The sequence below is a fragment of the Bos grunniens genome, chromosome 9 (genome assembly GCF_055505025.1).
Source record: "Bos grunniens cultivar Pamir isolate PY7600 chromosome 9, Bosgru_T2T1.0, whole genome shotgun sequence".
NCBI classification, from domain to species: Eukaryota; Metazoa; Chordata; class Mammalia; order Artiodactyla; family Bovidae; genus Bos; species Bos grunniens.
This window is the reverse complement of record NC_141173.1, coordinates 76,605,694-76,618,496: the sequence shown is the minus strand read 5'-3', so window position 1 is coordinate 76,618,496 and position 12,803 is coordinate 76,605,694. Positions and strand designations below refer to the sequence as shown.

Genomic DNA, 12,803 nt, shown 5'->3' with positions numbered 1-12,803 from the left:
ACCTTCCCCTGATGGTGTAGGGATTTGGGGAGGCTGGTGTGCTTGGAGAGGGCACTGAAGTTCCCTGACCTTTACTCATACCTCATCCTGTGCATCTCTGCCATCTAGTTAGTTCTGAGTTACATCCTTTTATAATAAGCTGGTAACCTAGTGAGTATGATGTTTCCATGAATACTGAGTCTTCTAGGCCTGAGCCCTTAACCTTGGGGGATCAGATGCTCTCTCCAGGTAGACAGTGTAAGAATGATATTGAATTCTTGGACACCCAACTGCTGTTGGAGAATTGCTTGGTGGTGTGGAGAAAACCCCCACAAGTCGGAATTATTTGGAATTAGAATCTTAATAACCCAGAACTGTTTCAGTACCAGAGTCCATGTTGGGCTTTCATGATATATCCCCAGAAACTGGATGTTGATGTGTCAGTTGGGTCCTGCTCTCACTAAAGAGCTCCATGTGACACATAGTCCTGTCTTATGGACAAGAGATTTGCTCTTTCACAATTTCTTCATCACTGCAGTTAACTCCTATTTGCTAAACTCAATAGCCTTGGGTCTTTCCTCAAATATTGCCCTTTCTCTGATAAATGAAGACCTCTTTCAGTGTCTGCAACTGTACTGTTCTCTATTCTTTAAGTACCCATCCTACATCAGTGGTCCAGACCAGCTCCTGGGAGTCATCGCTTTTGATCCTGGTTCCTCTTTACTTTGTTGGCAGGTGATCCCACCTCTCTGTTCTTCTTCTGTATCTTTATAACAGTACTTGCTCATGGAATTATGAGGATGCAGAAAATTAACATGTGTAAAGAGTTTTTAACTCAGATGACTACTACTGCGGGCAGGAATCCCTCAGAAGAAATGGAGTAGCCATCATGGTCAACAAAAGAGTCCGAAATGCAGTACTTGGATGCAATCTCAAAAACGACCGAATGATCTCTGTTCATTTCCAAGGCAAACCATTCAATATCAGAGTAATCCAAGTCTATGCCCCAACCAGTAATGCTGAAGAAGCTGAAGTTGAATGGTTCTATGAAGACCTACAAGACCTTTTAGAACTAACACCCAAAAAAGATGTCCTTTTCATTATAGGGGACTGGAATGCAAAAGTAGGAAGTCAAGAAACACCTGGAGTAACAGGCAAATTTGGCCTTGGAATACGGAATGAAGAGGGCAAAGACTAATAGAGTTTTGCCAAGAAAATGCACTGGTCATAGCAAACACCCTCTTCCAACAACACAAGAGAAGACTCTACACATGGACATCACCAGATGGTCAACACCGAAATCAGATTGATTATATTCTTTGCAGCCAAAGATGAAGAAGCTCTATACAGTCAACAAAAACAAGATCAGGAGCTGACTGTGGCTCAGATCATGAACTCCTTATTACCAAATTCAGACTGAAATTGAAGAAAGTAAGGAAAACTACTAGACCATTAGGGATGACCTAAATCAAATCCCTTATGATTATACAGTGGAAGTGAGAAATAGATTTAAGGCCCTAGATCTGATAGATAGAGTGCCTGATGAACTATGGAATGAGGTTCGTGACATTGTACAGGAGACAGGGATCAAGACCATCCCCATGGAAAAGAAATGCAAAAAAGCAAAATGGCTGTCTGGGGAGGCCTTACAACTAGCTGTGAAAAGAAGAGAAGTGAAAAGCAAAGGAGAAAAGGAAAGATATAAGCATCTGAATGCAGAATTCCAAAGAATAGCAAGAAGAGATAAGAAAGCCTTCCTCAGTGATCAATGTAAAGAAATAGAGGAAAACAACAGAATGGGAAAGACTAGAGATCTTTTTAAGAAAATTAGAGATACCAAGGGAACATTTCATGCAAAGATGGGCTCGATAAAGGACAGAAATGGTATGGACATAACAGAAGCAGAAGATATTAAGAAGAGGTGGCAAGAATACACAGAAGAACTGTACAAAAAAGATCTTCATGACCCAGATAATCACGATGGTGTGATCACTGACCTAGAGCCAGACATCCTGGAATGTGAAGTCAAGTGGGCCTTAGAAAGCATCACTACGAACAAAGCTAGTGGAGGTGATGGCATTCCAGTTGAGCTATTTCAAATCCTGAAAGATGATACTGTGAAAGTGCTACACTCAACATGCCAGCAAATTTGGAAAACTCAGCAGTGGCCACAGGACTGGAAAAGGTCAGTTTTCATTCCAATCCCAAAGAAAGGCAATGCCAAAGAATGCTCAAACTACCGCACAATTGTACTCATCTCACACGCCAGTAAAGTAATGCTCAAAATTCTCCAAGCCAGGCTTCAGCAATATGTGAACCGTGAACTTTCTGATGTTCAAGCTAGTTTTAGAAAAGGCAGAGGAACCAGAGATCAAATTGCCAACATCTGCTGGATCATGGAAAAAGCAAGAGAGTTCCAGAAAAACATCTATTTCTGCTTTATTGACTATGCCAAAGCCTTTGACTGTGTGGATCATAATAAACTGTGGAAAATTCTGAAAGAGATGGGAATACCAGACCACCTGACCTGCCTCTTGAGAAATCTGTATGCAGGTCAGGAAGCAACAGTTAGAACTGGACATGGAACAACAGACTGGTTCCAAATAGGAAAAGGAGTACGTCACCCTGCTTATTTAACTTCTATGCAGAGTACATCATGAGAAATGCTGGACTGGAAGAAACACAAGCTGGAATCAAGATTGCTGGGAGAAATATCAATAACCTCAGATATGCAGATGATGCCACCCTTATGGCAGAAAGTGAAGAGGAACTAAAAAGCCTCTTGATGAAAGTGAAAGTGGAGAGTTAAAAAGTTGGCTTAAAGCTCAGCATTCAGAAAACGAAGATCATGTCATGTGGTCCCATCACTTCATGGGAAATAGATGGGGAAACAGTGGAAACAGTGTCAGACTTTATTTTTTTGGGCTCCAAAATCACTACAGATGGTGAATGCAGCCATGAAATTAAAAGACGCTTACTCATTGGAAGGCAAGTTATGACCAACCTAGATAGCATATTCAAAAGCAGAGACATTACTTTGCCAACAAAGGTCCGTCTAGTCAAGGCTATGGTTTTACCAGTGGTCATGTATGGATGTGAGAGTTGGACTATGAAGAAGGCTGAGTGCCAAAGAATTGATGCTTTTGACTGTGGTGTTGGAGAAGACTCTTGAGAGTCCCCTGGACTGCAAGGAGATCCAACCAGTCCATTCTGAAGGAGATCAGCCCTGGGATTTCTTTGGAAGGAATGATGCTAAAGCTGAAACTCCAGTACTTTGGCTACCTCATGCGAAGAGTTGACTCATTGGAAAAGACTCTGATGCTGGGAGGGATTGGGGGCAGGAGGAGAAGGGGACGACAGAGGATGAGATGGCTGGATGGCATCACTGACTTGATGGACGTGAGTCTGGGTGAACTCTGGGAATTGGTGATGGACAGGGAGGCCTGGTGTGTTGCGATTCATGGGGTTGCAAAGAGTTGGACACGACTGAGCGACTGAACTGAACTGAACTGAAAGAGCTTAGAATATTGCCATCTAAGTGTTTAATGTGTGTGCAAGCTCAGTTGCTTCGGTTGTGTCCAACTCTTTGTGACCCTATGGACTCTAGCCCTCCAGGTTCTTCTGTCCATGGGATTCTCCAGGCAAGAATACTGGAGTGGGTTGCCATGCCCTCCTTCAGGGGATTTTCCTGATCCAGGGATTGAACCCATGTATCCTGCATTGCAGGTGGATTCTTTACTGCTGAGTCACTGGGGAAGCTCAAGTGTTTATTACATCTTAGCTTTATTATCTTAGGAAATTTCTCTCCAAGCACTATTATCACCAGTGAATTCAGGAGGGTCTTTCCTCTCAAGATGGCAGAGTAGAAGGATATGTGCTCATCTTCTCCTGCAAGAACTCTGAAATTACAACTCACTGCTAAACAACCATCAACAGGAAAATGTAGGATTCCACCAAAATAAGATATCCCATGTTCAGGAGTAGGGAGAAGCCCCCCAGCAAAACGATAGGAGGGGCAAAATCACGTTTAGAATCAAACCCCATACCCACCAGAGACACTCAGGGTGCTCAAACAAAACCTTGTGCTCACCAGGATACCCCATAGAGACTGAGCCAGACCTACCTTTGAGTATTTGAGTGTCTCCTCTGGAGGTATGGGTCAGCAGTGGCCTGCTGCAGGGACAGGGGCTCTGGGTGCAGCAGACTTGGGTATGGCATAAGCCCTCTTGGAGGAGGTCACCATTAACCCCACAATAGAGCCACCAGAACTTACACAGGAGTGGGGAAACAGACTCTTGGAGGGCACAAACAAAACCTTGTGTGCACCAGGACCCAGGAGCAAGGAGCAGTGACCCCACAGGAGACTGACCCAGATTTTCCCATGAGTGTCCAGGAGTCTCCAGTGGAGGCGTGGGTTGGTGGTGGCCTGCTGCAGGGTCAGGGACAATGAGTGCAGCAGTGTGTGCACAGGACCCTTTGAAGGACTTCACCATTATCTTCATTATCTCCACCATAGTTTGGCCAAACAACAGGGAGGGAACACAGCCCCACCCGTCAACAAAAAAACTGGATTAAAAATTTACTGAGCATAGCCCCACCCATCAGAACAAGACCCAGTTTCCCCCCTCAGGCAGTCTCTCCCATCAGGAAGCTTCCCTAAGCCTCTTATCCTTATCCATCAGAGGGCAGACAAAATGAAAACCAGAATCACAGAAAACTAATCAAACTGATCACAAGGACCACAGCTTTGTCTAACTCAGTGAAACTATCAGCCATGCCATGTAGGGACACCCAAGATGGACAGGCCATGGTGCAGAGTTCTGACAAAACGTGGTTCATTGGAGAATGAAATGGCAAACCACTTCAATATTCTTGCCTTGAGAACCCCATGAACAGTATGAAAAGGCAAAAGATAGACCACTGAAGATGAACTCCCCAGGCCGGTAGGTGCCCAATATGTTACTGGAGAACAGTGGAGAAATAACTCCAGAAAGAATGAAGAGATGGAGTCAAAGCAAAAATAACACCTAGTTGTGGATGTGACTGGTGATGGAAATAAAGTCTGATGCTGTAAAGAACAATATTGCATAGGAACCTGGATTGTTAGGTCTATGAATCAAGATAAGTTGAAAGTGGTCAAACAGGAGATGGCAAGAGAGACCATCAACATTTTAGGAATCAGTGAACTCAAATGGACTGGAATGGGTGAATTTAACTCAGATGACCATTATCTACTACTGTGGGCAAGAAGCCCTTAAAATAAATGGAGTAGCCCTCATAGTCAACCAAAGAGTCTGAAATGCAGTACTTGGATACAATCTCAAAAACAACAGAAAGATCTCTGTTCATTTCCAAGGCAAGCAATTCAATATCACAATAATCCAAGACTAGGCCCCAACCAATAATGCTGAAGAAGCTGAAGTTGAATGGTTCTATGAAGACCTACAAGACCTTCTAGAATTAACACGCAAAAAAGATGACTTTTTCATTACAGGGGACTGGAATGCAAAAGTATGAAGTCAAGAGAAACCTGGAGTAAAATCGGGAAAGCCCAGTGTTTCTCATGATGTAGTCTGCACATAAGTTAAATAAGCAGGGTGACAATATACAGCCTTGACATACTCCTTTCCCGATTTGGAACCAGTCTGTTGTTCCATGTCCAGTTCTAACTGTTTTTCCTGACCTGCATACAGGTTTCTCAGGAGACAGGTCAGGTGGTCTGGTATTCCCATCTCTTTCAGAATTTTCCAGTTTGTTGTGATCCACACAGTCAAAGGTGGCATAGTCAATAAAGCAAAAACAGATGTTTTTTCTGGAACTCTGGAACTCTCTTGCTTTTTTGATGATCCCATGGATGTTGGCAATTTGATGACTGGTTCCTCTCCCTTTTCTAAAACCAGCTTGAACATCTGAAAGTTCACAGTTCATGTACTCTTGAAGCCTGGCTTTGAGAATTTTGACCATTACTTTGCTAGTGTGTGAGATAAGTGCAATTGTACAGTAGTTTGAGCATTCTTTGGCATTGCCTTTCTTTGGGATTGGAATAAAAACTGACCTTTTCCAGTCCTGTGGCCACTGCTGAGTTTTCCAAATTTGCTGGCATATTGAGTGTAGCACTTTCACACATCATCTTTTAGGGTTTGAAATAGCTCAACTGGAATGCCATCACCTCCACTAGCTTTGTTCATAGTGATACTTCCTAAGGCCCACTTGACTTTGCATTCCAGGACGTGTGGCCCTAGGTGAGTGATCACACCTTCGTGATTATCTGGGTCATGAAAATCTTTTTTGTATAGTTCTTCTGTGTATTGTTCCTACCTCTTCTTTATATCTTCTGTTTCTGTTAGGTCCATACCATTTCTGTCCTTTATTGTGCCCATCTTTGCATGTAATGTCCCATTGGTATCTCTAATTTTCTTGACAAGATCCCTAGTCTTTCCCACTCTATTGTTTTCTTCTATTTCTTTGCATTGATCACTGAGGAAGGCTTTCTTATCTCTCCTTACTACTCATTGGAACTCTGCGTTCAGATGCTTATATCTTTCCTTTTCTCCTTTGCCTTTCACCTCTCTTCTCTTCACAGCTATTTGTAAGGCCTCCTCAGACAACCATTTCACCTTTTGGCATTTCTTTTTCTTGGGGATGCTCTTGATCCCTGCCTCCTATACAATGTCATGAACCTCCATCCATAGTTCATCAAGCACTCTATCTATTAGATCTAATCCCTTGAATCTATTTGTCACTTCCACTGTATAATTGTAAGGGATTTGATTTCGGTCATACCTGAATGGTCTAGTGGTTTTCCCTACTTTCTTCAATTTAAGTCTGAATTTGGCAATAAGGAGTTTATGATCTGAGCCACAGTCATCTCCCAGTCTTGGTTTTGCTGACTGTATAGAGCTTCTCCATCTTTGGCTGCAAAGAATATAATCAATCTGATTTTGGTATTGACCATCTGGTGATGTCCATGTGTAGAGTCTTCTCTTTTGTTTTTGGAAGAGGGTGTTTGCTATGACCAGTGCATTCTCTTGGCAAAACTCTGTTAGCCTTTGCCCTGTTTCATTTTGTGCTCCAAGGCCAAATTTGCCTGTTACTCCAGGTCACACCTAGGGAGCTACAAAGGATGGGAGGAAATTCTCTGAGTATTGTTTCTCTACCCAGGAAACCACAAGTGCCATAATAGCCCTTCTGCCAAACTCAGGGCCAGTGATCAATAATATTTCCCATTTATCTTATCCGAAAGAAGCAAGTGAAAGGCAATACGCTCTTCTGAATTGTACACAACAGGATTCTGACTGATGTCTGTTAAAGGGAATATTCTCCATGTACCAAGGTCTTGATTTGAGCTGCATCTTCCTTAATCTCACATTTTATGCTTATTGTGAGATAGGAAGAGACTGGCAAAAGCATGTGCAAATTTAGTATGTCATGTAATTCTCAAGGGTTGGATCACAGAAAAATGTATGTTGACAAACTCAGAGAAACAGAAAGTAGAATGGTGGTTGCCAGGATCTGGTGGGGTTAGGGAACAGAAGGGGGGTTTCAGTCAAAGGGACAAACTTCCACTTTTAAGATGAATAAGTTCTGGGAATCTAATATCAGTGTGATGGCTATAGTTAACAACACTGTATCATATGCCTGAAATTTACTAAGAGAGATCTCAAAAGTTTCACCACACACACAAAAATGTAATAATGTGAGGTGATGGATGTGTTAATTAACTTTATTATGGTAATCATCCTGTGTATATACCTGTGTCAAATCATCCTCCTGTATATTAAACTTAAACGTCATCTGTCCATTATGTCTCACTAAAGATGGGACAAAGAAATGTGATGAGAACCCTTTATAGATGGGCCTCCAAATTGCAATCATGGTTTCAAATTTACTGGCAGCAAATCCATTTACTTTTGCAATGTCTACTTGTGAAAACACTGAACCAAGCCCACAAGATGATGTTGAGTAGAGCAGGTGTTTTAGCTGTAAGAGATCAGCATCATAGTTGGAGGTGATGATACCCTTCACTCCCCAGTATTAAGGTCTGTTAACCAGAACATACAAAAACTGTGCCTTGAGCATCTTCAGGAGGATGTCATCAGGGCAGTATCCAGTTATCCCCACAAACCTGTGACTATGTTGAAGGCTGACAAAAAGAAAGAGGTAGGAACACTTTTTACATGCACACAGAGACACTATTAGTCAGTATTGATGGTTGAGTGGTAATCATTCCCAACTTGTTTTGTTCTGTGTAGAGCCCATTACTCCTTTAAATCATACCTAAAATTTTTGCACTGAGTTATATATATTTTTAAAAAATTTGTTGCCACTGGAATATTCTAAAAATTGTAAAAGTGCCACTGGAATATTCTAAAAAAGGCAGTAGAGATCCTTCAAGTGCATACACAGCACAATTAGAAGTCACACAATGCAGGCGATGATAATGACAAACAAGACTGTCAAGTGGAAGACCTCTTGTTTGAACTCGAACCTTCCCAGTTTGCTAGGTCTGAGACATCCCCCGAAATAGCAGCAAGTCCTGGAAGCCTTGGTCACAGCCTGACTAGGACGTGGAATCGAGAGGAAATTGGGATGAGGTGGCCGGCTATGCCTCATTCCTCTCGGACACCCTGACGTACACAGGAAGTAACAGGCAGGACTGTCATCCGTTAGGACAAAGGATAATGATGTAAAAAGAGTCCAAAATTCAAAGATCTCAGATAATCATCCCCAAGTCATGGGAACTGCTTACCTGACAGAAAATCAAATTTACTATTGGAACTGTAACATGTCATGTCATTTCCTTGGCTGTGTATCCCCTTCTGTTCCCTGATGATGAAACACATATTTTTTTTTCTCTCGTCAGGTTTCCAAGACCAGCCTGATGATGCCTCCCTCAGGGGCACAACAGCAGCTCCTGTTGAAACTCTTTTGACATGACTCCACGGAATTTTGAACTTGTCCTAAATCCAGGTTAAACATGAAAAAACAGAAGGTCTTTGGAAAGAGATACTTTTGCTTGTTTTCTTTTTTTGCCCCGAAAACAAAAGAGAACAAAGCAGGCTAACCAATGGAATTAAATGCCCCCTTGAGATCATGTTTGCTGTGATATCAAAATTTCTTGCCCTTAAGCCCTCATGTTGATGCTGGTGTTTGTATATGCCAAACCTTTACGTTTTTGGTGTTCTTGAGCTATTTTTATCCATAATTATACCAACCACTTTTAAAAAAAACTTACATTTCCCTATGTTCTGGAATACTTTTGACTAAACATCATATTAGTTCATAATAAATGAAAAGTTTGAAGTTTTCCTTGGAAATATCAGGTTTTAAAGAGTTGCTTTTCATTATAGGCATCTGCTCAGAATTTTCAGAATACTATTGTAATAATTGCCTTTGATAGATATAGATTCCAAGGCAGTAACATCTAATACATTTTTAGTATCTGAATCCTTGCAAAGTAATTTTCTGGACTATTTCATTTTCACTCCTTCTGAACTTATGACAGGAAATCCTTGTTTTCCACGTGTCCTGTTAACTGAAACATGTTTGTATCAGAACCATCCAAACCATGCGTTTTTTAATTTAACCTTGTCAAGATTCAAGCATCACTGTTCTAATAGCAGTGGCATTTTTCTCTAAAATTATTAAAAAGTTACTCAGATTGCCTTAAATCTATGTATTCTTGGGCTACTGATGGAGTGCAGGACAAGCACAAAGGGCTTCTGCAGAGTTCTCCATGATCTCATGGGTTCCTAGTCCTGGATGGAGCAGCCACGTACTTCTAAGGAGCCTGGCCAAGCTGTGCCACTGTCCCCAGACACTGCTTTCTAAAAATCTGTCAACTGCACAGCATGTGGCTCCACTCTCTAGTTCCCATGCCTCTTGCCCCTAGCAGTCTATTCATCTCTGTTGAGAAAAAAAGGAAGAAAACTATTAGTGTGTACCCCAGTTATGGGTTTTTGTGGGGGTCAAATTAAAAGCCTACAAGGCACTCTGTAGAAAACACAGTAAGGATTCAATGAAAAGTGAAAGTTGCTCAGTCATGTCCTACTTTGTGACCCCATGGAATGTAGCCTGCCAGGCTCCTCTGTCCATGGAATTCTCCAGGCAAGATTACTGGAGTGGGTAGCCATTCTCTTCTCCTTGGAATCTTTCCAACCCGGGGACTGAATCCAGATCTCCTGCATTGCAGGCAAATTCTTTGCCATCTGAGCCAACAGGGAAGCCCAAGAAGTCAATAAGTGTTAGCAATTTAATGAGTGTTTGCCACAATTCTGTCTGCTTATAGGAGATAATTCTGAGGCTTGTAGCCATATTCATAAAAGACATTCATTTTCCCTTTCCAAGAGCCATTTGAAGCTTCCATGCTAATTTGATCTGGGTTATTGTATTAGTTTTCTACTGCTGCTGTAAAAAATTACCACAAATGCAGTGGCTGAAAACAGCACAGGGCTGCTTTCCCCAGGAGGCTCAGGAGAGAACCCATCTCCTTGTCTTTTCTAGCTTCTACAGGCCTCCTGCATTTGTTGGCACATGAACTCTTCCTTAATCTTCAAAATCAGGAGTGTAGAATTGTCAAATCTCCCACTGCTTCCAAAACCGCAGCTCTTTCTGTGACCATGACATTTTGGCTTCCCTCTTCTAAGGAACCTTGTCCTTACATTGGGCCCAGCCAAATAATCCACAATAACCTTCCCATCTCTCCATCTCAAGATCATAAGTCTTGGAGATTAGGATGTGGACAGAACTGAGGGTCCATTAGTCCATCTACCCCAACACTTGATTTCTCATCTTCAGTGAAAACAAGGGACTAGGTGACATTGGAATTTTCAGATGACTCAAAACTATCAAAGCTATTTATTTTCAGGATTGTTTACATATTATCATGTATCAGAAATATCCAGATAAAAACTCCGTCAAACATTGAGTTGGTTGATGCATCATCCATTTCTAACTCTTTTCTTGCTTTGTTACCCCTGCTCAGAAAGTGCATACTTCCTTGGAATGGCCAAGTGACACAGTTCTTGCCAATGAGATATAAGTCAAATCTGTTGGGAATTTTGGGGAAACTTTGCTTACATCATTCAAAAAGACCTATGTCTCCCCCTTATTTGGGGGTACATACCTGATTGCTGGAATTTCAGCAGTCATCCTGTAACCATGAGGAGAAGGCTAGGCTAGGGAATCACAAAGACATTGACCCTGCCATTATTAAGTTACTGAAACAACAGTAGCAACCACCCTAGTAACTTCCTGTTATGTAAGAATAAGTAAACTCATATTTGTGCTACCCACAGTACTTAGATTCTCTATAACTTACAGTTGAACAAATATAGCAGCTTAATAAATTACCGAGTCTAACCCTGAATGCCATATCCCATAGAAGTCACATAGCAAGACAATAGCAGGAATAAACACTGATAATATTTTACTGGATAATGAATTTATGCTATTATCTGATTATTTTTAAACTTATTAATGGAAAACTCCCCTCTTGAGTCAAACCGATAACTTTACAGGCCAGAAATAAATTGTTGTCCAGCGTAAGCCGGCTGAGGAAAGCTTGCCAAGTATTTTTCTCTTTAAAAGCATCTCCTATTTCTTATGCTGAGTGCTGAAGAATTGATGCTTTTGAACTGTGGTGTTGGAAAAGACTCTTGAGAGTGCCTTGGACTGCAAGAGATCAAACCAGTCCATCCTAAAGGAAATCAATGCTGAATATTCATAAGAAGGACTGATGCTGAAGCTGAAATTCCAATACTTTGGCCACCTGATGTGAAAAGCTAACTCACTGGAAAAGACCCTGATGCTAAAATGATGGGAAAGATTGAAGGCAAGAGGAGAAGGGGATTAGGTTGTTGGATTAGATGGTTGGATGGCATCACTGACTCAATGGACATCAGTTTAAGCAAGCTTCGGAAAGATGATGAAGGACAGGAAAGCCTGGCATGCTGCAGTCCATGGGGTTGTAAAGAGTCAGACACGACTGAGTGACTGAACAACAACAGCAAATTCCTTATGTTTAGTCTTCATCTCTGCTTACCCTTAAAGGTCTATTATTTCTACAATAGAAAATATTTTTCTACCTCTGTTTACATTGGACTTGGATTACTTATTGTCTCACCATTGTTTTTTTCCCTTGGGTAAGTGCAGTTCCTTTCAGTTCTGAAAGTCAAGGTTTTGTACCACTGCAGAAGAAAAACCTTTGTTTTTGAAGCTAAAATACTTTGCTCATAGGGGATTTCCAAAAGAATTGAATGGCACACTCAGGGGTGCAAATTCTAGGGAACCCCCTTAACTTCTCCTGTTCCCCCAATAGCAGCCAGTTTCCATGAAGCACTGGCTGCAGCCTGGATAAAGGGATTTTCATACTTTCTGACCCCTGAAGATACTTACCTTGGGTCAGAAGCCTGAGTGGTCAGCAACCTTTATGTAGAATTATGTGGAATATGCAATGCAGAAGTAAAAACAAGGAAAAGCAGAAAGATAAGAGACAGAGGTTCATGGTCAGGCAGTCTTGATGGAAGTATTAATCATAAAAGAATAGTCTACAAACCCGTCTTAAACATAATGGTTAGTGTGTTAGTCGAGAAGGCAATAGCAACCCACTCCAGTACTCTTGCCTGGAAAATCCCATGGGTGGAGGAGCCTGGTAGGCTGTAGTCCACGGGGTTGCGAAGAATTGGACATGACTGGGCGACTTCACTTTCCCTTTTCACTTTCATGCATTGGAGAAGGAAATGGCAAGCCACTCCAGTGTTCTTGCCTGGAGAATCCCAGGGACAGGGGAGCCTGGTGGGCTGCCGTCTATGGGGTCGCAAAGT

At 41.8% G+C, this 12,803-nt stretch overlaps 1 long non-coding RNA gene across 1 annotated transcript in view; it reads right to left on the bottom strand.

The window, feature by feature from the left end:
* Positions 1 to 10,937, bottom strand: part of LOC147366206 (uncharacterized) — a 32,773-nt gene extending 21,836 nt beyond the window's left edge. Inside the window, exon 1 of the long non-coding RNA XR_015132430.1 lies at positions 8,729 to 10,937. This is a non-coding gene — a long non-coding RNA (uncharacterized LOC147366206). The remainder of the gene's footprint in view (positions 1 to 8,728) is intronic.
* Positions 10,938 to 12,803: the final 1,866 nt, after the last annotated feature.